This window comes from Lissotriton vulgaris, chromosome 4_1, assembly GCF_964263255.1.
Source record: "Lissotriton vulgaris chromosome 4_1, aLisVul1.2, whole genome shotgun sequence".
NCBI classification, from domain to species: Eukaryota; Metazoa; Chordata; class Amphibia; order Caudata; family Salamandridae; genus Lissotriton; species Lissotriton vulgaris.
In genome coordinates, this window is record NC_141691.1 from 1548390216 (window position 1) to 1548414236 (window position 24021).

Genomic DNA, 24021 nt, shown 5'->3' on the forward strand with positions numbered 1-24021 from the left:
TTTCTCCCGCACCATGCACCAGTCCATACTGTTCATCCAGAGGGTAAGGGACGGGGGTGCGGGCGCGCCCCATTTCTGGGCAATGTCCCTCTTGGCCACCATATTGCCTAAGGTTACCCATCGGGTCTGGGCTACACTGTAATCATTCGGACACCACACATTGAGGAGGCAACGTCGAGCCTCGGCTGGCAGGGCCACTCCCGTCACCTCCTCCATCACATCATGCACTCGCTTCCAGTATCGGGCCACACCAGGACATTCCCAGATAATGTGCAGGAAGGTGGCAAGCATACCGCAACCCCGCCGACATAGGCCATCCGTGGAAAGCCCCATATGGATGAGCCTGGGGCCGGTAACGTACACCCTATGAAGGATTTTCAGCTGGACCAGACGTAATCTCGCCGATATGGCCACCTCCCTGGGAGAAGAAGCCGCCGACTGCCATTCCTCATCATCCAGTTCTATACCGTCATTCACCCAGTGCATCCGCAACCGTTCAAGCAAGTCCACCCTTACGTTGATCAGCTTCTTGTAAGTCAAGGAAATGGCACTGTCCGGCATATGGCCGTCCAGTACCCGATCCTCCAGGGGCGATGACTCAGGGATGGCATCGCCGTCAGTGACGTGAGGGGAGAGGGCGTGACTAAGCTGGGCGTGTCGGAAAAATTCCTTCGGCGCCAGCTGGTACTCGTGTTGCAACGAGGCAAACGATTTGATGCCGCCCCGCACTACCATGTCACCCACTTTAGAAATACCTATGGTGTCCCACCGGTCAAAACCTTTGGTCTTCCACAATTTCCCCAGCACATCGGAATCATACAGGGGAGTAGCCAAAGTGATCTTATCCTTCCAGCCAAGGGTGTCCGTCACCGTGCGCCATACATGTACCATCGTTCTGGTTGGGCCCGTTAATCGACGGTCCAACGACCTGGAGTAGAGAGCTCTGTAGTAATTGCCATCCCCAACTAGCCAACGATCCACAGCATAGCCCGGACTAACCGCTGGGCCAAAGAAGCCATGGTTGACCGCCGCGAGCTGGGACGCCCAGTAATATCTCCGCATGTCCGGTAGCGCTATACCACCGTCATAGCAGGGAATAGTCAGCTTAGACAACGATATTCTCGGCCGTCCATCCCACAGCAGTGCCCTCTGTAGGGATTCGATCTCGCCAAAATACTTGGCAGGGACCGGGTCCTGTGAGTTCTGCAGGGCATAGAGAAAGCGGGGTAGCGCCATCATCTTAAACAGTGCCGCCCTGCCCATCAAGGAGATAGGCAGTTTTTTCCAGATCTCGACATCCCTCTTCAGGCGCTCTAACGGTGGCAAAAGATTACGTGTGTAGCGGGCACGGGGGTCTAGCGACACGTAGATGCCCAAGTACCGGAAGCCCTGTTGGGCTACCTGAATCGAGCACCCGCGGGGGAGGCGCGGGGTGTCCCCACACACCGTATATAGGGAGGATTTGGACCAATTGATCACCAACCCCGAGTACGACCCAAAGACTCCCAGTAGGTCAAAGACCACGATGAGCGAGCGACAGGGAGAGGTAAGGTAAAGGAGGATGTCGTCCGCGTAAAGCGACACTCGATCCTCGAAGCCCGGCGACCACTTAATGCCCGAAACATCGGGGTGTGTTCTAATCCTTGCCGCCAAGGGCTCCAGCGCTAGCGCAAACAGGAGCGGCGAAAGCGGGCAGCCCTGTCTGGTACCTCTGTGCAGCGTAAAAGAAGCCGAAAGTCTACCGTTAACGGCGACATTAGCCAGCGGAGCAGAATATAGCAGTCGGACCCATCCAATATAGGAAGGCCCGAAGCCCAGCTTAGCTAGGACAGCCCACAAGTAACTCCACTCAAGGGAGTCGAAAGCCATGGTAGCGTCAAGGGAAGCCAGAACCGCCGGGTCGCGAAGCAAGTGGGCACGTGCCAGAACAGCATGGAGTCTCCTCAGGTTAAGCGCCGTGTTCCGGTGCGGGATGAACCCGGACTGGTCCGGATGTACCAGGTCCGAGATCACTCCCACCAGCCGGTTGGCTAGCAGTTTCGCTAGGATTTTGGGTTCCGCATTTAGCAGTGAGATAGGTCTGTAAGACCGGGGCAGGTCCCGCGGCTTCCCTTCTTTGTGGATCACCACTATGGTGGCGAGTCTCTGGTCTGGGGGGAGTTCGCCCTGCTCACGGGCCTCGAGAAACATTTTACGCAGCGGTGTGGCCAACGCGTCAGCCCTTAGCTTGTACAGCTCCACCGGGATACCATTCGGTCCCGGCGCCTTACCGGCTCGTAACGAGCGAATCGCCAGGGCAACCTCGTCATCAGACAGGTCTCGGTCCATGTCCTCCCGGTCAAGATCCGATAGGCAGGGGAGGTCAATATCTTCCAGATAGGAGGCTGAAGCGGATTCCGGGAGAGAGGTAGCAGAGGTGTATACCCCTGCGAAGTATTCAGCGAAGGACTCGGCTATAGCCGCCGGGTCCGTCAAGGTCAAGCCGTCCTCACCCACCAACTCCGGGACCACCCGGGACGCCAATTCCCTCTTATCCAACCAGGCCAGGAGCTTCCCAGCTTTATCACCGGAATCGTAGATCCTTCCCTGCTGTTCCCTGCTCAAGGCCTTCGCTGCATCAGTAGCTGTGGCCCGGAGTTCGGATTGCTTAAGCGAGAGGGCATGGACCAAATCGGGCGACGGGCCCAGCTCCAGCCGAGCGTTTAGGTCAGCAAGGTCAGACTCCAGTCGCACCACGTCTTCATCGCGGCGGCGGCGTGCCTCCGCAATCAGGGAGAAGGCCTCGCCACGAAGAACAGTTTTAAAGGCCTCCCATAAGGAAACGGCCGAGGCCACGGAGCCAGTATTCTCAACAAAGTACCGGTCTATAGCCTTGGCCAGGAGAGCTCGGGTTTTCGGATCACGAAAATACCACGGGTTAATAGGGGCCACCCGCGAGGACGCCGGGACCTGAAAGTCAAACGAGATCCAAACTGGGGAGTGGTCCGAAATACCCCGAGCCAATAGGCGCGCGGTGGAAACGGACTGCGCCTGGGCCGCCGGGGCCAGGACGTAGTCCAGCCTGGAGAAGCTACCGTGAGCACCCGAGAGAAAGGAGTACTGTCGCTGTGCAGGGTGGAGCAACCGCCAGCAGTCAACCATCCCCATGGAACATACAAAATCAGACATCCAAGACTGGGAAGGGCGAAGATCCCTGGGAGGAAAACGGTCCAGTTCCCCTGAGACAACTGAATTGAAATCCCCACCCACCAATAACAGTCCCTCGGGGAGACCTAAAATGGCGCCCCCCAAGTCCTTGAATGTGGTCTCCTGCAACCCCGGGGGTACGTAAACCGAAACCAAAACTAGCGTGCGGCCCTCCCATCTACCCACCAAAGCCACGTATCTGCCTCTATCATCAGCCAGCACAGACTCCACCTCCAACGGAAGGGACGCGCGCACCATTATGCCCACCCCCCTAGAGCCCGAGGAGAAGCCTGCGTGAGCCACCATTTTGTAACCCCGTCTATTCAAGGCCTTACATGCATGACCCACCAAGTGGGTCTCCTGTAGAAACACAACATCTGGAGAGCACCGTTTAATCATTTGCAAAACTACACCCCTCTTAATACGATCTCCCAACCCGTTGACATTCCAGCTCAGCAAATGCAGCAGTTTACCCCCCATCGTCAAGGACTCTCCGCGTCCCCCCCCCCACCACCCACAACAGCGCCCAGTTCAACGGTACAACGTGACGTGAATTCCTCAGCCAGGAGAAAGAATTAAACAAAGAGAGAGTACAAAACCACACAACCCAACTACCCCCCACCCTGCACCCCTGCATCAGACTAAGATCCACCCCAACTAGCAGTGTGCCTGTCGCCCCTAAACTAACCTACAAAAAGCCCACGAAGGAGAAAGGAGGCATCCCATCCCCTCCCGTCACCCCCCATATCAGTAGCAGAATGAGTCAATGTACATATCAATGTCTAAAGTCGAGGCACCTCACGGCTCCCCGGTTACAAGTAGTCACGAATTCACTCCTGTGCAGCCGCTCCTCCGGTGGCATCCTCCGTCCGGTCGGTAGATTCAGGTCGTTCCTGGGGTAGGGTGTCGAGCCAGTGTCCCGCGTCGTCAGGAAATTCGAAGAAGAAAGTCCGGTGGTCGCGTTCAATGCGAAGCTTAGCAGGATACAGCATCGAGTACCGCAGGCCCATTTCCCTGAGTCTCCGCTTCACCCCGGCGAAGCTCTGCCGCTGTTTCTGGACGGCCTGGGTGAAGTCCGGGAAAAAGTTTACTTCCGAGTTCTGGAAATGGAGAGGGCCCGCGGCCCTCGACGCCTGTAGAATAGCATCTCTGTCCCTATAGTTGAACAGCCTCGCAATGATGGGACGCGGGGTTGCTCCCGACTTGGGCGGTCCACCAGGAATCCTGTGGGCCCTCTCTACCGAGAAGAACTTGCTCAGGCCCCCCGGTTGCAGGTTCTTGACCACCAGTTCCTCCACAAACAGTTCAGCAGATTCCTCCTCGGCCTTTTCCGGCACTCCGGTGATACGGACATTTTGGCGACGCGCGCGGCCTTCGAACTCATCCAGCCGACGCGCCAGTACGCCATTAGCCTGCCTCAAAGTGCGCACCTCAGTCTGGATGTCCGAGACATCAGTGGTCAGGCTGGATGTCTTGAGGTCCAAGGATTTCACCCGGTCGTTGGTTTTCCCAAGGTCCGTCCTGATGAGATTCAGGTCGATTTTCAGGGAGTCGACCTTGCTGGATAGCTCCTCGCGAAGTGTGTGCATCTCTGTCCTCACCCCCGATATCGCACCCATAACGTCCCTGAGCGTTAATTCGGAGTCGTCCGGCGACTCATCCCTCCTCGAGTCTTTTGTTCGAACCACCTGTCCCGGCGATCCCTTAGACTGGGAGAAGCGCTCGGGAATAGTAGACTGGGATTGGGACGGCTTCCGATTGATCCGTTGAGTCTTGCCCGCATCCGAGCCGCCCTTGCCCGCCATGTTGTCGACCACGGGACAGGGGGGGGGGGGGACACCGGGGGTGAGAGAGTCCAGCGAGGTATTACCAGTGCACACAACTCAGATCCCGGGGATCAAAATCAGGATCAGCCAGCAAGGCGATCGGAGCTCAGGTGCACCCCTCGGGCAGGAGAAGCACTGGCAGGGAGGAACTCCGTATGGACACCGCTACGATCCACCCTGGCACAAGCGGTGCGGGAGGAGCCTCCGGGATCGTCGACACAACTGTGGCTAGGAATGTCCGATTTTCAATCCGAGAGCGGGGGCCGCATCAGGCCCGGCTCAGCGACCGATTCCCACCCTCGTGGGACAGGATAGACAACAGGATTAATTCGGGAGACCGGGAGGTCTTCGGAGCTCCGAGCTCACGCGGCCATCTTGGTTGGCAGCGTAGCTCCTCCCTCGATGTTGCCAAATTTTTGCTGAATATTTGGCACCATTTGGCGTTCTTCAGGACCAGAAAGTGAGGGTACAGTAGAGGAAGTGCTGGCCACAGGGGTTGTTTCGAAGTTCCTGGACTTCAGCCTGAGCTAGATTACCAAAAGAATATTTCTTTGTGGTATTGCCCCTGGAGAGAACTTTGTCACAAATAAGACAGGTGACTTTGGGGGCGTTCACCTTTTTCTGGTCATCAGGAAAAGAAAAGAATTGCCAAATAAAGTGCACTTTAACGTGCCTTTGTCTTGGTTCTTCAGGGAGGAAGCACCTTGGTTGTTGATCCTCCTCCTCTTCTTCCTCCTCTTCTTCTTGTCCTCCAAGAAACAGTAATGTCACTGACCATGTCATGAGTGATGTAATATGTGACGTCATCAGCAGTGCATTACACCCGCGAGTTATAGTGAGTCCAACTAACTATAACGTGGAATTTCAATGGTTTTATGTTAGTAAAATTTCCAGTTAACTATAACTGGTGTGAAACCTTTGGTTTTTTCAGTGAATTTAATAGGTTTTTTAAATGCTAATTCCTAACTATAACTGGTGTGAAACCTATGGTTTTTTCAGTGAATTTCATAGGTTTTTTAAATGCTAATTCCTAACTATATAAAAGGCCCCAAACCTATGTTTTTTTCTTTGAATTTCAAAAGTTGGTTAATAGCAAATGTCTATAGCTATGAAATGTAAAATTTTTGAAAATGATGAATCCTATATTTTATTTGTATTTTAAACAATTTTTTATTTTTTTTATTTTTGACCCTGGAGCGCTCCCGGGGCGCGCCCCGGTGAGCGCCCCGGAGAGCGTAGTCATTTGAAGCGCCCCGGTGCGCGAACTGGGAAGCGTCCCGTTAGTGCCAATGTCGCAAACGAAAACATGATCGTGACGTATCGCGTAGCCGCGTCCGCGTGATACACATGGCGTAAGAGCACCCGGAAGCACTCGAGCGAATACGCTCGCGCAACGTAAACATCCGACGCGGTTACGCGAGGCGACCTGGGCGCGTCGCGTAAGCGCGTAGGTCATGTGACCTGAAAATAACACTTTTAATTGGTGCAGAACAGTTTTAGTTTCATAATGATGAAATCCCTGGTCTTGTGACCTGAAAATTACACTTCTCATTGGTTCAGGCCTCATTTTTTTTCCAAATGATGAAAGACCCTACCTTTTTTCCTTATTCTGACTTTGTCCTTTGACTGAGGAAGACCTGATTGTACCTCTCTGTACCTTATTGATCTATATAATGGCTTCAGTAGCAGCAGCAGCTGGTGCATCTGCACCACCACCACAACCACCAAGAGGACCACCACAAGATTACATTGGTGGTCAACAAGAGGAGGAAGAGGAGGAGGAGGAGGAGGAGGGGAGGAGAAGATGGCTTGAAGAACACAATACCCTATACCAGCCAAGACCACACATTATATGGGAGTTTTTTTCGATCCCAGAGGGGAAGAAAAAAGTAAATGCAGCCAAGGTGACTTGCCTAATCTGTGGCATGGAACTTTCTAGGGGGAACCCTAATAAAAAATATTCATTCGGAAACCATACAATGATTAGACACATGCAGCGCAAGCATCCAATAAACTATTCTGCTGCAGAGATGAGGGAACTGGCCAGAAACCCTCCCCAAACTACAAGCACCACCTCGAAAAGAAAGCAACGCACTCCGTCAGGACAAGAGGCAAGAGAGACGATGCCTTGCATTCAGCCACGGTTTGCGGATTTCCGAATAACCTGTAAATATTTTGGGAAGACCAAATCCTACGGAGAACAGAGCGTAAAGCTCATCGTCCTTGCTGGGGACAACCACAAATGCCCCAATAAACCCTAATTATTTCTTTTCTTTTTTTTTTGCTCCACTTGAGCCATTTTCAATTACCTGTTTTTTCGTTTCTCCCCATGAAAAATACAAAAAATATATAAAACTGTTCAGAAAACCCAAAAAAAGTTAAAAATGTTCAGAAAAACAATAAAAAAAATATAGAACAACAAAAAGAAGAAAAAAACAGTTCTTTTTAGAACTACCTCCAATTTATAAAAAAAAAAGCTACATTTTTTAAAAACTCTGTCATTCTTTTTTCCCCATGGTCCGCTCCCCGGTGTGTGTACCAGGCGCTCCCCCGCGCAAATCAAAAAAACCCAAATTATTTTTGCCCCGCTGGGCCCTTTTATGGCCCCCACATCAAACCTAGGGGGTCATTGGGGTCTATCCCTGCCCCCTTGTGGTCATTTCCTCCCTTTTTTTTCCACCTCTTGTGTCTCGATCCTACCGAAACACAGGATGGCGGCCGCTCCGGACTGTTTCGAATGTTTACAGACACCCGAGAGCCAATCAGCTTTCCGTGCGCTCCTCGCGTGGCGCGGCCGGAGCGCTCCCCGGTGCGCGTACCAGGGCGCTGCCATAGATATACATATTTTTTTAACCTAAATTACTCAAAATCCACTGGAGAACATATCTTGAGACATAGCAAAGGCACATTGGGCTACCAGTCCCTACAATTTTGCTAAGTTTGGTGGTAATCCATTCAGCCGTTCGGGCTAAAAGTGAGTTTGACCGCCCTATGGAAATTAACATGGGGAAAACATGTTTTGGGACCCCCCTTTTATCTCGGCCCCTGCTTGACGAATCCCTCCGAAACTTTCAAGGAAGGACCGGAGCACCGCGAGGCAAATTTGAGGAAATTTTCCGGCAGATCCGTCAACCGGCGCTAAAGTTATTCCAAATAGAATTTTGAGATTTTGCATTGAAAAAAATCCTAACTATAACTACCTACTGGCGACCGCCAGTAGGTTTTATATATATATATTACCTACTGGCGGTCGCCAGTAGGTATATATAGTTAGGATTTTTTCTCTATGGAACTTTTGAAAATTCTATGTCTAATAACTTTGGTGTTTGTGGACGGAATCGGCTGAAATTTTCAGGAAATGGCACATTTTGTTTCTGAGCAGCCCCTGAAAATTTGGGGGGGTTCCGTCAAGGGGGGGCCGAGAAAAAAGGGGGGTCCCAAAACGCGTTTTTCCCATTCATTTTTCCATAGGGCCTTTGGCCTCACTTTTAGCTCGAACGGCTGAATGGATTTACATGAAACTTGGCAAAATTATAGGGACTGTTAGCCCGATGTGCCTTTGCTGGGTCTCAATATATGTGCTCCGGTGGATTTTGAGAAATTAACGTTTAAAAAAACAGATATATCTGTGACAGCGTCCCAGATAGCGCCCCAGATCGCGTACTTTTCGCGTAACGGAGCTTTGCGTAGCGAAGCTGATTGGCTCTCCGTTGTCTGTCAACATTCTAAACAGTCCGGTGCAGCCGCCATCTTGTCTCTCGGTAGGATCGAGAGACAAGAGGAGGAGAAAAACGAAGGGGGAATTTAATGAAAGGGGGCAAGGTAGATCTTTCTTGACCCCCTAGGAATGATGTTGGGGTTATTAAAGGGTCCCGTGGGGCAAATAATAAAAATTTGATTTTTCACGGTAGAAGCGCTTCTCGGTTCGCGAACCGGATCGCAAACTGGTAGCGAAACGTGAATTCGCCATTTTGTGTTTCGATTTAATTAAATTACTAGGTATAAGGGGGTACGGGAGACGTATCCTGACCCCTTATGTTTTCTGAGGGTGGCTGAGGAGGCTCATATATGTTGATACATGTCTTCCAGCGGCTGTGCGTGAGCGTTTTTTTTTTTGCTGCGTGACGTCTGTTAACGTTCGATTCGATGGAAATCAGGAACTGTTGATCACCATTTTGTCACTGCGAGTAAATATTTTGTTAAAAATAATTGTTATAAATTAATCCTTATTGATAAACATTGTCTGCGCCATCTTGCCTTTTTTGCAATGCCACACTTTTGTTGAGCACGGCAGCCATTTTAGATGCCTTGACCAGACCCACTTTCTGCACGCCGCCGATCCTCAGCATGGCTCCCCACCCTCGCAAGCATTTCCCCCACGCACTGGTCACCCCCGCTCTCTCTCTCATGCATGGGCCATAAACCTCCCCCATCTGCGCTGCTCTTCCCTGAGAATCACACCCTGTGCCCGCCCGTCACCTCCCTTTCACCCTATTCACTACCGCACCCTCTGACACTCCTCTTCCTCTGTGTCTGATTGTGCAGGCCGGTCCCAGGCTATCACTTAGCCCTGCAGATGTAGTTTATGGCTCCAGCTGTAGAGAATCACCCCTGTTCAAAGGAGTTACAGTAGATCAAGGCCCCCACCCGATGAGATCTGTCTCACCACACGCGTTCCTACTATCTGATAACCATCCTGTATTGTGTTTGGGGAGGGGATTCTCACTATGAGGGTTTGTGGGTTCGGGCCTGAAGCGGAAGATTCCAGGGATGCCTTTTTGTACATCAAAGTCTTCACAATTATGTGTCACATTAAAAATATATAGCACTCCAACAAAGTTGTAGGATTATAACACTTTAATAACTTATAAATATATACAACGCTCCAACAAAGTAAACACGTTAAAAAAAACTTTTTAAACAACTATTTACATGACATTGCTTTAAGCAGGATAGACAAAGAAATGACACAGTGATGTAAAAGTTTCTGAAAGAACGTCCCATGTGAAAGTGAATTTTATCTGGCAATTTTTTTCTTTTCCTTCTCATGAAAAGAAAGTTAATGCCAGGTTCGTTACCTGCCTCATCTGCCAAAAAAAACTCTCGAGAGGGACCGAAAAAAAATATAGCTATGGTAATCATACCATGCATTGGCACATGGAGAGGTGGCACCCTCTTAATTATTCTAAAGCACAACTTCGAGATTTGGTGGATAATCCCCGACCGGCAAAAACATCCACCAATGACTTAGCAATAAGTGAGTCAGAGGCAAGGGAAACGGTCCCAAATCTGTAAAAGAACTTTAGGCAGATGAGATTGACTTGTGTAGCATGTGGAAAATTAATTTCATGCGGAGAGATGAGTATTACTTTAATAAATAGATCATATGAAAATCATCAATGTCCAAAACGTCCTAGAAAGTAATTTTTGTCATTTTTGAGGAAGAGAGATAACCTACAGTGGTACGGGGTCGTTTTCGTTCGTACTAGGGGGGCCAGGTGACATTCGTTCGGGGTGGCTTAGGGGCATTTAAAACAACTTCCCTGATACAGGTAGCATATAAAGTAGAGGCTAAATACCAGGATCTTTATCGATTGCTTTATGCTGTAGAAAAATGAAAAACACACAACAAACCTGGACCATTCATATTTTCAATGTTTCTGCGTACTATACTTTTTAACCCTTAACTAATTGAGCTGCTTCATTTCACCTGCTTTTTTAAAAAAAAAAAAATAATCGGAAACAGTGGCCATTTCTTCGAAACTTACCAATCTACGCGTTACAACTACGTTTGCTTTTTCAAAAACCTTTAATAAAAATGTTGGTGCCCAAATACGGGCTTACAACCCCGTGGGCTGGCCACGGAGCAGGCTGGAACTGAAAATGGGGGGGGGGGAGGGGGGTATTTATTTGTGGAAAACATAAGAGAGAGTCAGTGGTCGTTGATTTCATAGTAAAAAGTGCGACAAGTGCAACAAAATCATATCGATAATTCATTGTGAGCAAGTACCAAAAGTGTCGACAATTCGAACCTTCAATAATAAATACAGTAATCAATAATGCATTAGAACTTAATATCAATTCATTGTTCGAACATGTAATCAGTCTTATCCCATATCAATTCATGTGCTAAAAACTGCATACATATCTCATGATATCAAGGCTGAGCAATCGGGGCACAACAAGGAGTTGAGAGTTTCATTTGTACCGGCGCCATTTTGGGTGAGGTCAGGCAGGTCCAAGTATAGTCAAAATGTTTCCACCAACTCGTGGTTGGACCGGGACCTCTTTCGGCAGTCCAAAAGTTTTCGTTGAAGGGTAGCAGAGGGGACTGGTGAAATGAACCATCAGTGAAAGTGGGGTGGGAGGAATCAATTTCTCCTACCGGGTCATACTGGTGTCCCACCGGAACTGATCAAGTTGGTAGCCTTGCAGGAGTTTGGTGATTTCAAGACTGAGGCCGGCGCCGGCATGAGCGCGCCGACGTCCTGCGGCTACGTCGTGGTCGCTCCGTGGGTGATCATGGCAGTCATTCCCCATCGGGGGTCGGGGGCCCCCGTGGCTCTTACAAAATCTTCAAAGTTTAGGAGAAGGTTTCTGGACGCAGGAAACTAGAAGCGTCGTTGCACCGCAACAGTGAACGAGACCCCCGCGGGGTGAGCAGAGCCTCATTGCCTCGCAATAGTGGACGAGACCTTTTGTCGGGTGAGTGCAGCGCCGCTGCATCGCAAGAGTGGAGGAACCCTTTTGTTGGGTGAGTGGAGCATTGGGGGTGCAGCTGAGGGTCCCCCACCTGTGGGGGTGGGAGAGGCTCGTTCGCGCCGCCTCTCCTTCCCAGCGCACCCCACGCCGACACCTGGCGTTGATATCCGTGATGTCCGGACCAGGCGATAAGAGGGGGGGGGTCGGAGGCAGAGGCAAGACATCCCCCCCGTGGCCTGCAAGGCGGCAGAAGAAGGGAATCGGGAGACCAGTACATTTTGGGCCTTCCACCCCACGGCTGATGGCGGTTAGCCGGGCCCCTCCCTGCACGTGTCGAGGCCTCATCTTCCGGATGGGCGTAACCGTGGTCCTGTTGCACTTTGGGAGTTTCCGGAATGGGGGTAGGTATCTGCTGATTTGTATCTATTTCATGTTACCGTTAATGGGCGTGGCGGGCGGTGGGACAGACATGCTTGGAGCAGTGGGGGGGTGGCAGAGCCTAGCTACCTCATGGCTGCCGTAACGTCAAGCTTGGCTTTTTTCACCACTTCCATGTTTCTTAAGGTATTGGTGAAATTGTTTTTGATGGTAAAATGATGTGACTCCTGCAATGTGTCGCTTTTGCGGAACAGATATATGATGTAATTGTGTTGTTAATGTTACGGTGTACATGTAAAAAATGATGCATAAGTGTTGCACGGGCATTGTAGATACTCTCCTATGTGTGCTTAGCAATTTCAAGTCACTTCCCCCGGGTTCATGTGCCTTGTAAATACGTCCCCATGTGTGTCTGGTCATTTGAAGTCATTTTTCTTGTAGTGTAAGGCCCTTGTAAATACGCCCCCATGTGTAAAATTAATTAATTTGCCCTTAAATGTTGCGTTTTCGGTAATTTTACCGAATCGGTAATTTTACCGATTCGGTAATTTTACCGAAAATGCAAGATTGAAATGTGGGTAGCCAATTTTCCATTGGCACATGGCTTTCAGAATCGGTATTTTACCATGGAATACAAATCCATGGTAAAATACCGATTCCTGTGTACATGCACATCTCTGCATGTACACATATGCCATGTGACAGATAGACGTGTCCTTAGGGCATGTCTGTGTGGCACATTGCACACATGCCCGTTTTGGGGGTGCTAGATGGTGTCAAAGTGATACCCCCTGCACCCTTGACAAATTCGGTATTTACCGATTCGGTAAATACTGAATCGGTATTTGAATTGAATCCTATGGGCTTCAAGGCCCATAGGATTCAATAGGAAATACCGATTCAGTATTTACCGAATCGGTAAATACCGAATTTTTAAGGAAATGTTTTAAAACTTTGTTTGAAATGAAATGCATGCACACTTAGGGCCAGATGTAGGTGGTCGTTTCAGGCCATTTACCGACCGGTTACCGGCCGTTTCCGATCGTTAAATGGCAAATCGGTATGTAGGGGCTTAAATCCAAGGCCACGTGTAGGTAAATCTACATTTACAGAATCGGAAAAATTATTTGTTCGGTAAAATACCGAATCGGTAATTTTACCGATTCTGTTAATTTGTTATGTAGGGGGGAGTCTTCTGAGTACCAAAGGCCTTAACGAATCGGTATTTTAGCATGAAATCAAACTTCATGGTAAAATACCGATTCCGGTGTGCATGCACATGTGTGCTCGCACACCTATGTCATGTGAAAGGCAGACCTGCCCTTAGGGCTGGTTTGCTTGCTACATGGCACCTGTGCCTGTTTTGAGGGTGTCAGAGGGTGTCAAAGTGATACCCCCTGCATCCTTGTGCATACTTTTTTTTTATAGCATTGTCGAATCTAGTTCTTACTGTTATTGATTTACTGTTTGGTAATAGTGGTTAATACATTTTTTTATTATATTTCACCACAGATTCAACTGCAGATTATTTGGGAATTAGACAATGCCGTCTAAGGATAGAATTCGAAAGGCTACAAAACGTCAAAGACAGCTTGACCCCGGGAGCTGGCCGCTTATGTCGGGTGCGATCTCAGGCTAAACCAGTGCTATAAGACTTGGGGAGGGGGTCGGAGCCAAGCGTCTTCTCCGAGTCCGTGCCATCACACCGCCCCTCGGGGGCCTCCGTCAAGCGGTTTAGGGAGGTACCATATCACATTGTTTTCAAATGCAGTCAGGTCCACAAACGGCCCCCACTTACTTTGAGAATAGTGAAGCTGCAGCAGGTGCAAATAAGGTTTAGACAGTGTTACAAGCGCTGCTCAGAACTCTGAAGTATGGCACCCAACATCCAGGACTTATGCCATTTGTGCAAGGCAGTGACATCGAAGCAACTCAGGGACCAAAACCATGGACGAACACTCATGTATTAAAATTTTAGTATTGATGCTTGACTGAGGCCAAGGAGATCAGAGTGCATGAGTCTCATGCTCGATCGATTGAGCTAGCCGGATCGGGCAACAAAAAGTATAAAATAGTTATGTAAATAGTTATTTAATAAAATGTTTTACCCTGTTACTTTGTTGGTGTGTTGTATATATTTATAATATTTGCATAGGGTTTGTCGTTGTTTTGGGTGGGGTGGGTGGCGGAGCCGAGCTGTCTTGCAGCCATCATCGTGTGGAGCTCAGTTCATCTCACTAGTTTCGTATTTCGCATGAAGGGTTGTTCTTAATGTTTCTATTTTAGCTAGGTCAAAAAGAGATCCCATTAGTGGCCTACTGATTTTGCTCGATTCCTTTAGTTTTTTTACACGATTTTTCACTATCTGCAAAGACTAAACAGAGTATTGCGACTCTGTGCTTGTTTGTAAATAGAGAATGAACCAAAGAGAACCAATTCTCAAACAGTAAATGCTTGGATAACAATCAATCAAATGGAGAGAGAAGCAGACACGACGGATTAGAACGGGGGCAAAGGCCTGCGTTAACTACCCTTCACTATCTGCAAAGAGAGAGTACTACTAAGAGAAAAGAGGGGGGGGCAGCGTTCAAAGCACATCAGCGTGCATAAACACGAAAAAGTTTTGACCTATCACGTACTTGACATTTGACAGCTTTTGATATTTGCTATTAAAAAACCATTGAAATTCACAGAAAAAACCATAGGTTTTAGGCCATATATAGTTAGGGATTAGCATTTACAAAACCTTAATTTACTCGCACAAAACCATAGAAATTCGCATATATAGTTAGATGCAATAACTATATATCGCGCACCCGCAATCCACTGCTGATGATGTCACATATTACATCATTCATGACATGGTCAGTGACATCACTGATGACATCTGTAATGACATCACTGATGACATCTTAAATTATATCACTGATGACATCACTGATGACATCTCATTTGACATTACTGATCACATCACTGATGATATCATTTATGTGGTAATACAATGAACATCTTCAGACTCTAATATAACCTTAGATACAATCAGTGTAAACAGACACTCACAGACTGTCACTTATCCATGGAGTTACTCACACACCTAGTCAGTCATGCAAAGAATCAATCACACCTCCATGTTCTCAACTATACAGTTATACACATCTTACTTATTCAAACATATACTAACACATATTTGCTCTCTTATACAATCCCTGATACATGTTCACAATGATCCATACAGCCACTCACACATTCACTGGCTCTTATGCACAGTTATTTATATATGTCAGCTCTCACATGTACTGTGTTTTACATATGTACTTACTTTGAAATGTAGCACTGAGATATCCATTCACTCACCAATACACTCGTACACAGTCAACCACCCATACAGCTGTTTCCACATGCAGTTTTGAACCCATAGATCTAGTGAATCAACTGTTCACACATGTATGCACAGAGTCACACACCTCCCAGCCACCCCCCACACACACTCACTCTCCCATACAAATACTTGGGCAACCAATCAATAACCCATATAGTTACTCATATAGCTACTGATCAACACATGCAGCAGTTCATACAACAACAGATATAATGATGCACAAATTAAGACAGTTTAGTCACTTACCCATGCACTCAGTGAGACACATTTAATCACTCTCTCATACAGTCAGTCATGCACCTACTAAATCCTTCATCCAGACACTTATACATCCACTCATTCTTCAATATGTAAGACATATTTTAACTTTACAGAAACATACAGTCACTGGATGATGTCATCAGTGATGTCATCAGTGACGTCACTGACCATGTCATGAATGATGTAATATGTGACATCATCAGCAGTGGATTGCGGGTGCGCGATATATAGTTATTGCATCTAACTATATATGCGAATTTCTATGGTTTTGTGCGAGTAAATTAAGGTTTTGTAAATGCTAATCCCTAACTATATAAGGCCTAAAACCTATGTTTTTTTCTGTGAATATATATATGTTCGACTGTGTTAGCAGTATCGTTTGGAACCCACCACGAAGCTTGAAGGAAAACGGCGATCGGGAGAAATTGCTTCTCATGTCAGGGCGACTGGGGTTTCCTGTGCCTGCCCACGCTAAAAGACTTCAGGCGGAGCGGTGGTAGCGAGTACAGGGGAGACCAGAGGGAGAACTGGACGTTGGTGGTGTCCCACCTCCCAGCAGGTTCGTGTTCTGCGCCTGGCATCCAGTGCCCAATCCAGCGTGTCACCCGAACTGTGCATCCCTGTAAACCCGCGATGCACCACATTGCAGCATTGTGGGTATTGTAGTTCTCCCACACAGGACTACATGGGTGTGCCTTATGGGGGCGGAGCGAGGCACATAAAATTATGGAGACAGGACTATTTTCGCCACAGCACTTACAACTGGAGAGGGGCGCCGAGGAAGGCTGACAAGCCGAAATGCATCCGCCCGAGACTCTACTGAAATAAAGTGCTCCTTTTGAATCTCCCCTGGGGTCGCTTTTCTTTCTTTCTTGTTGGAGGAGAGACTGTTTGCCATGCAACATAGCGTCATGCCAGAACGCTACTTCAGTGCACCCGCGCTACACAAGTGGTCCAAACTGTCTGGCAAGCTCGTCTGAGCACCCCTGTTCGACTGTCTTAGCAGTATCGTTTGGAACCCACCACGAAGCTTGAAGGAAAACGGCGATCGGGAGAAATTGCTTCTCCTGTCAGGGCGACTGGGGTTTCCTGTGCCTGCCCACGCTAAAAGACTTCAGGCGGAGCGGTGGTAGCGAGTACAGGGGAGACCAGAGGGAGAACTGGACGTTGGTGGTGTCCCACCTCCCAGCAGGTTCGTGCTCTGCGCCTGGCATCCAGTGCCCAATCCAGCGTGTCACCCGAACTGTGCATCCCTGTAAACCCGCGATGCACCACATTGCAGCATTGTGGGTATTGTAGTTCTCCCACACAGGACTACATGGGTGTGCCTTATGGGGGCGGAGCGAGGCACATAAAATTATGGAGACAGGACTATTTTCGCCACAGCACTTACAACTGGAGAGGGGCGCCGAGGAAGGCTGACAAGCCGAAATGCATCCGCCCGAGACTCTACTGAAATAAAGTGCTCCTTTTGAATCTCCCCTGGGGTCGCTTTTCTTTCTTTCTTGTTGGAGGAGAGACTGTTTGCCATATATATATATATATATATATATATTCACTAAAAAAACCATAGGTTTCACATCAGTTATAGTTAGCTGGAAATTTTACTGACATAAAACCATTGAAATTCAACGTTATAGTTAGTTGGACTCACTATAACCTGCGCGTGTAATGCACTGCTGATGACGTCACATATTACATCACTCATGACATGGTCAGTGACATCACTCATGACATCACTGATGACACCATCCTGTGAATGTGTGTCTTTCTGAAAAATAAATATGTTTTCTATATGTATATGAAAAAGGTCGATGGAAGAATAAATGTTTAAATAAGTATGTAAATGGATGTTTTTTTTAAAAAAATGGATTGGTTAACTGGCTTATTAAGTGTATCTTAGTGAATACATATATTAGCGAGTAATGTTTAAATATTTAAATATATGTATCAGTGTTTCACTTTGTGTATAAGTGGCTGCATGGGTTGGTGAGTACCTACATGTGTGTGTATATGGGTTATTAGATGTTTATTTTAGTATCAGTATGAATGTCTGTATGATTTGGTGGGGGTATTACTTAGCACATAGATGCATCAATGACTGATTCACTGTTTGTATGTGTTTTGAAGACAGCATATGTGCAGGACTGTAAGGTTGGATGAGTGGCTATATGTGTGTGTTAGTGAGTGAATGACTGTCTCACTAGTGTCTTTATCAGTAACGACATATGTTTTAATCTAGTATATGTGAGTATTGATGTTTATAAGTGAGTATATGTGAGAATGAGAGATTGTAAGAGTTCTTGTTTAAATAAGTATGTGTTTCTATAAGTGTTTGTTTAAGAGAGTAAGTATGTGTAAGTTTCCTTAGAAGTAAGGTGGTAGTGTGTGTAAAGTTGTATATGCAAATAAATGGATGTTCAATCGTTTATTTGCATGTGTGAGTAACTTTTGGATGACTGTCGATGTGTTACAGGATGTATAGGTGTATCACTACATATGATGAGTGAGTATATGTATGAGTGACTACATAGAACTGTTGGTGAATTAGTGGATGTGTATATAAATGGTGGAATTTCTGAATTGGTTGTTGTAACTGGTTTGGGTTTTTTTGAAAATTTTTAGTTTCTATTTTTGAATATGTGTTTCAAGGGTTAGAGTGAAATGAGGTCTGTCACTCTTTCACAAGGATGGTGTCATCAGTGATGTCATGAGTGATGTCACTGACCATGTCATGAGTGATGTAATAAGTGACGTCATCAGCAGTGCATTACACGCGCAAGTTATAGTGAGTCCAACTAACTATAACGTTGAATTTTAATGGTTTTATGTCAGTAAAATTTCCAGCTAACTAAAACTGATGTGAAACCTATGGTTTTTTTAGTGAATTTAATAGGTTTTTTAAATGCTAATTCCTAACTATAACTGGTGTGAAACCTATGGTTTTTTCAGTGAATTTCATTGTTTTTTTTAAATGCTAATTCCTAACTATAACTGGTCTGAAACTTATGGTTTTTTCAGTGAATTTCACAGGTTTTTTTAATGCTAATTCCTAACTATAAGTCTCACTTTATAAGTAAGACTGTTAGCGCTCTAGTTGTTTAGAACACTCTGATACATTCTGTCATTGGGCTACAGTTGCGCTATATTTGAGCTATATTTTTTTTGTCTCTGGTAGCCATCTTTGGGCTACATTGGGCTACATTTGGCTACATTTGGGCTACATTTTTGCTCTAACATATATAAAGCCCAATGTCGCACAATACATATTTTTCCAAAGTTAATTTTCGTAAAAAGCACTTCAGAATAGGGCTTCCTGTCCCTACAATTTTCCCATTTTTTTTTTTGGAGCGCTCCTGATGCTCGCCCCAGGGAGCGCCCCGAAAAGCGTACTTCTATAAAGCATCCCGAGGCGCGCTCCGGGGAGCGTCCCGAGAGCGCCAATATCGCGAACGAAAACATGATCGTGACGTATCGCGCAGCCGCGTCCGCGTGATACGCACGGCGTAAGCGCCCCCGGAAGCACTCGAGCGAATACGATCGCGCAACGTAGGCGTCTGACACGCTTATGCGGCGCGCCGCTGCCGCGCCCTGCGGCGGGTCGCGTAAGCGCGTCGGGTCATGTGACCAGAAAATAACACTTTTCATTGGTTCATAACAGTTTTGGTTTCATAATGATGAAGCCCATGGTCATGTGACCTGTAAATAACACTTTTCATTGGTTCAATAATTATTTTTTTCTAAATTTAGAGAAACCCACCCATTTCTCTCACTATTGATTTGCACTTGGAGAGAGCAAGAGGTGTTTTGTGATTTTTCAACTCATTACTTTCCTGATCTACAGCAATGGCTGCAAGGGAGTCATCCAGCAGTGATTCAGATGGATTTGTGCAAGAGGACCCTCCTCACCAGAAAACAAAGAACCACTTCATCTGGAAATTTTATGACATCCCTGAAGGACAAAAAAAAGTTAATGCAAGTAAAGTAACTTGTAAAATATGTGGAAGTATTTTATCCAGAGGCAATCCTCTAAAAAATACAGCTTTGGAAATGCCAATTTAATTAGGCAGGTTAAAAGAAGACACCCAAAAAATTATTCCAGGGAGAGTGTCAGGGAGCTGGCAGAGAAGGCACGAAGAGATGGCAGCAGCACCTCCACTGGTGGAGCAACACCTTCAGGTTCAACACGTGCAAGAATGGTCCCTAACATCCAGCCGGTTTTTGCAGGCATAACATTTTTATGCAAGGACTGTGACGAACTACTCTGTTATGGGGAGCCGAGCGTTGAACTCATTGCAATAAAGACACAGGAACACCGATGCTCTCCCCGTCCCTAAATTTTCTCATTTTTTTGCTCCTGTTGAGCATTTTTTGAATCCTTGTTTTTGTTTTTCCCCTGTAAAAAATCCAAAAAATATATAAAATCGGTTCAAAAAGTATAAAAAAATATAAAACAAAAACAAAAAAAAGTTCTTTTCAGAACTACCTCCAATTTATAAAAAAATGCTATTTTTTTTTTTAAAGTGTCATTCTTTTTCTCAATCGTACGCTCCCCGGTGCGCGGACCGGGCGCTCCCCCGGCGCAAATCAAAAAAAATGTTTTTTTTGCCCCGTACGGCCCCTTTATGACCCCCACATCAAACCTAGCGGGTCAGGGGGGGGTGTACCCTGCCCCCTTTTGCTCATTTCCCCCTTTGATTTTTACCACCTCAATCCTACCAAGGTACAAGATGGCGGCCGCTGCGGACTGTTTCCAATGTTTACAGATACCCGAGAGCCAATCAGCTTTCCATACGCAAGTCGTGTGGCGCGCTTTGAGCGCTCCCCGGTGCGCGTACCGGGGCGCGGCTCTAGATATATATATTTTTTAAAACCTAAATTACTCAAAATCCACTGGAGCACATATCCTGAGACATAGCAAAGGCACATCGGGCTACCAGTCCCTACAATTTTGGCAAATTAGGTGGAAATCCATTCAGCCGTTCGGGCTAAAAGTGAAATTGACCGCCCTATGGAAATTAACATGGGGAAAATGCGTTTTGGGACCCCCCTTTTATCTCGGCCCCCGCTTGACGCATCCCCCCCAAACTTTCAGGGAAGGACCGGAGCTCCGCGAGGCCATTTTGAGGAAATTTTCAGGCAGATTCGTCAACCGGCGCCAAAGTTATTCCAAATAGAATTTTGAGATTTAACATGTGTGTGTATATATATATATATATATATATATGTGTGTGTGTGTAGGTACACTGGGTCTGGTTGCTCAGTGGAATAATGAATCCACTGCAGGAGCCTGTGTTCGACCTCATGCTCACAGTTATTTTTTACTCTAGCTCCGTCCCTACTGACCCCGCTTCCCACTGACCCCATCCCCACCGGTGCAGCCCTCTGCCACAAATCACACTGTAAATTTGGCTCCCTAGAGAAAGTTTGTGAGTACCCATGAGCTAGTCAAATACTTATTCAATGGATTCAGAAGACCATCTAAATCTCCAGCCGCCTTGCTGCTATTTTTTGTTTTAGGGCCAATGGGGAATTGAGGGTCTGTATTGATTATAGAACCATTAACTGCATCACAATTAAGAACACTCTTCCATTCATTCCAGTCCTATTAGATCACGTCAAATCAGCAGTTCTTTAAACAAAATTGGATTTACATTTAGTACGAGTAAGGTCTGGAGATAAGTCAAAGATGGCCTTTTGTACCAGGTACAGATTATTTGAGATAATATGGATTCTGTAATGCCCTGGCAGCATTCCATTTTTTTTGCTAACAATATGCTTTACTAAATTTTAGACTAATTTTTGAGTCTATATATAGATTTCATCCTCATCTATTCCATTTCCAAGGAAGAAAATATCAAACACTTCAGGGCCATCTTAACAACTTCCAGGCAACATGGACTGTTCTGTATTCTAACTAGTTGTAAGTTCAGTACTTCTGAGGTGTTATGTTATGTTATGCTAAAATTATTTGTACCGCGCTCGGTCACCGGACGGTTTCATGGCGCTCATAACAAATGCGGAGGGCAGGGACAGGAGTTACTCAAATGCTGACTGGAAAAGGAACTTCTTCAGCGTCCTACGGAAGCAATCGTAGGTAGGGCAGTGTCGGAAAGAAGGCGGAAGGGAGTTCCAGAATTTAGGGGCCAAAAAAGAAAAACAAAAGACCACCGTGTTTTTACGTTTGATTTTCGGGGTGAGTAAAAGGTTGTGTGAAGTGGAGCGGAGATCTCTCGTGGGTACGTATTGCTTCAAACTAGAAGAGATGAAGACAGGAGTTTGGTCAGAGAGAGCTTTGAATATCGTACAGCCAAGTTTGAAGGTGCAACGTTTAGCCACCGGGAGCCAGTACAGGCTCCGCAACAGCGGCGAGACGTGCTGGTGCTTAGGCTGGTGGTAGACCAGGCGTGCTGCCTGAATTTGCACCAGCTGCAACCTTTGAAGATGGTATGCAGGAATTCCTACGTATAGAGTGTTGGCATAGTCTATTCTAGACATAACAAGAGCCATGATGACAAGGATAAGTGCGTCTCTGGTGAGGAATCTACTGATTTTATGTATCCTACGCAGATGGGAGAAGCAGGATGACGTGACAGCACTAATCTGGGGCCTCATGAATAGATCACCCGAGATGACTACGCCAAGACTTTTCACAGAGTTGACAGGGTGAGGAGGAAGCCCTAGTGAAGAAGGCCAGAAGCTGTAATTCCATGGGTTGGCTGACCCGCCCACCAGCACAAGCTCAGTCTTGGTAGGATTTAATTTGAGCTGGCTGTGATACATCCATTCCGATATGTCCAGCATGGTGGTTTGAAAGCTGGTGCGGGAGGATAGGGAAGTATCAATAGGAAAGATTAGCTGCAAATCATCCGCATAGTTAAAGATTGTGGCTGTAGATTTGCGGAGGGAAGCTATTTGGGGCTGCATGTACAAATTAAATAGCAAAGGGGATAGGGCGGAGCCCTGTGGGACTCCGCAGGAAAGGGGGGAGTAGGAAGCAGAGAAGGTAGACAGGTGTACGGCCTGGGATCGCTTGTCCCGGAAGGATCTGACCCAATCGAGAGCTACGCCCTGGATGCCGGCATTATTGACACGGTCGATCAGTATAGCATGATCGACCGTGTCAAAGGCCGCCGACAAGTCCAATAGGACAAGTGCTTGGGAGATGTTATTGTCTGCGCCCTTTCTCAGGGTGTCCATCACAGCCACAATGACCGCCTCAGTAGAGTGGAGTGGGCGGAAACCAACTTGTTGGGCATTCAGAAAAGACGAGCTCTCAATAAAGGCACTCAGACAGCGAGTGACGTATGTCTCCAAAATCTTTCCTAGATAAGGGAGGAGGGAGATGGGTCTATAATTACTCAAGACCGTAGGGTCTGCATTGGGTTTTTTCAGGATCGGTATCACAACTGCCTGTTTAAAGGAGTCCGGGACCACTCCGGTAGCCAGCGAGTTATTGAGTAGTGCCAGTGGAGGGTCAGGACAGGCCAGAAAGATTTCTTTAAGGATTTGGGGGGGCAGCAGTCATTGGGGGAGCCGGAGGCTTTATTTTTTAACCGAAAGAAATTACTTTGGCTGAAAGGAAGATTCAAGCAATTATTACTGGACTATGCTACGAAAAAACAAACAACATCCAACAATTTTTTGGCTTTGCTAATTTCTAACTGTGATTTTTAGAACACTTTTCATAAAAGATTGCTCCAGTCACAAGATTACTAAAAATGGGTACTAAGTTCCAATGGACCACACAAACTGAACAAGTCTTTTAAGATATAAAAAAGGCCTTTACCACAGCACTCATCCTAGTGCATCCAGACAGGTCCATGTCTTTCACTGTAGAAGCAGATGCTCAGGCACGGCAGTGGGTGCTAATTCTATCCCAAAGAAACTAGCCAATTACACCCTGTGGTATATTTCTTTAACACATTCTTACCTGCAGAATTAAGTTACTCAGCTCATGAAAAATAACTGTTCGCTATCAAACTGGCATTTAAAGAATGAAGATATTATTTACTAGGTAATTGAGATATTATTTACTAGGTGCTAAATACCCAATGACAGAATACACAAACCATAGAAATCTCCAGTTCTTATTCTGTGACCGTTCTCTCACCCCTAGACACTTAAGATGGACTCTCTTTTTAGCAGAATTCATTTTTGTGATTAATTCAGTCCTCGAACTGAAACCTGAAAACCAAAAAACAGATTCCTTATCAAAATACAAATGAAACAGTATTAGCATATCCACCAATGAACTCAAAAGAACAAATAATAGGTGTCTCAAAAGAA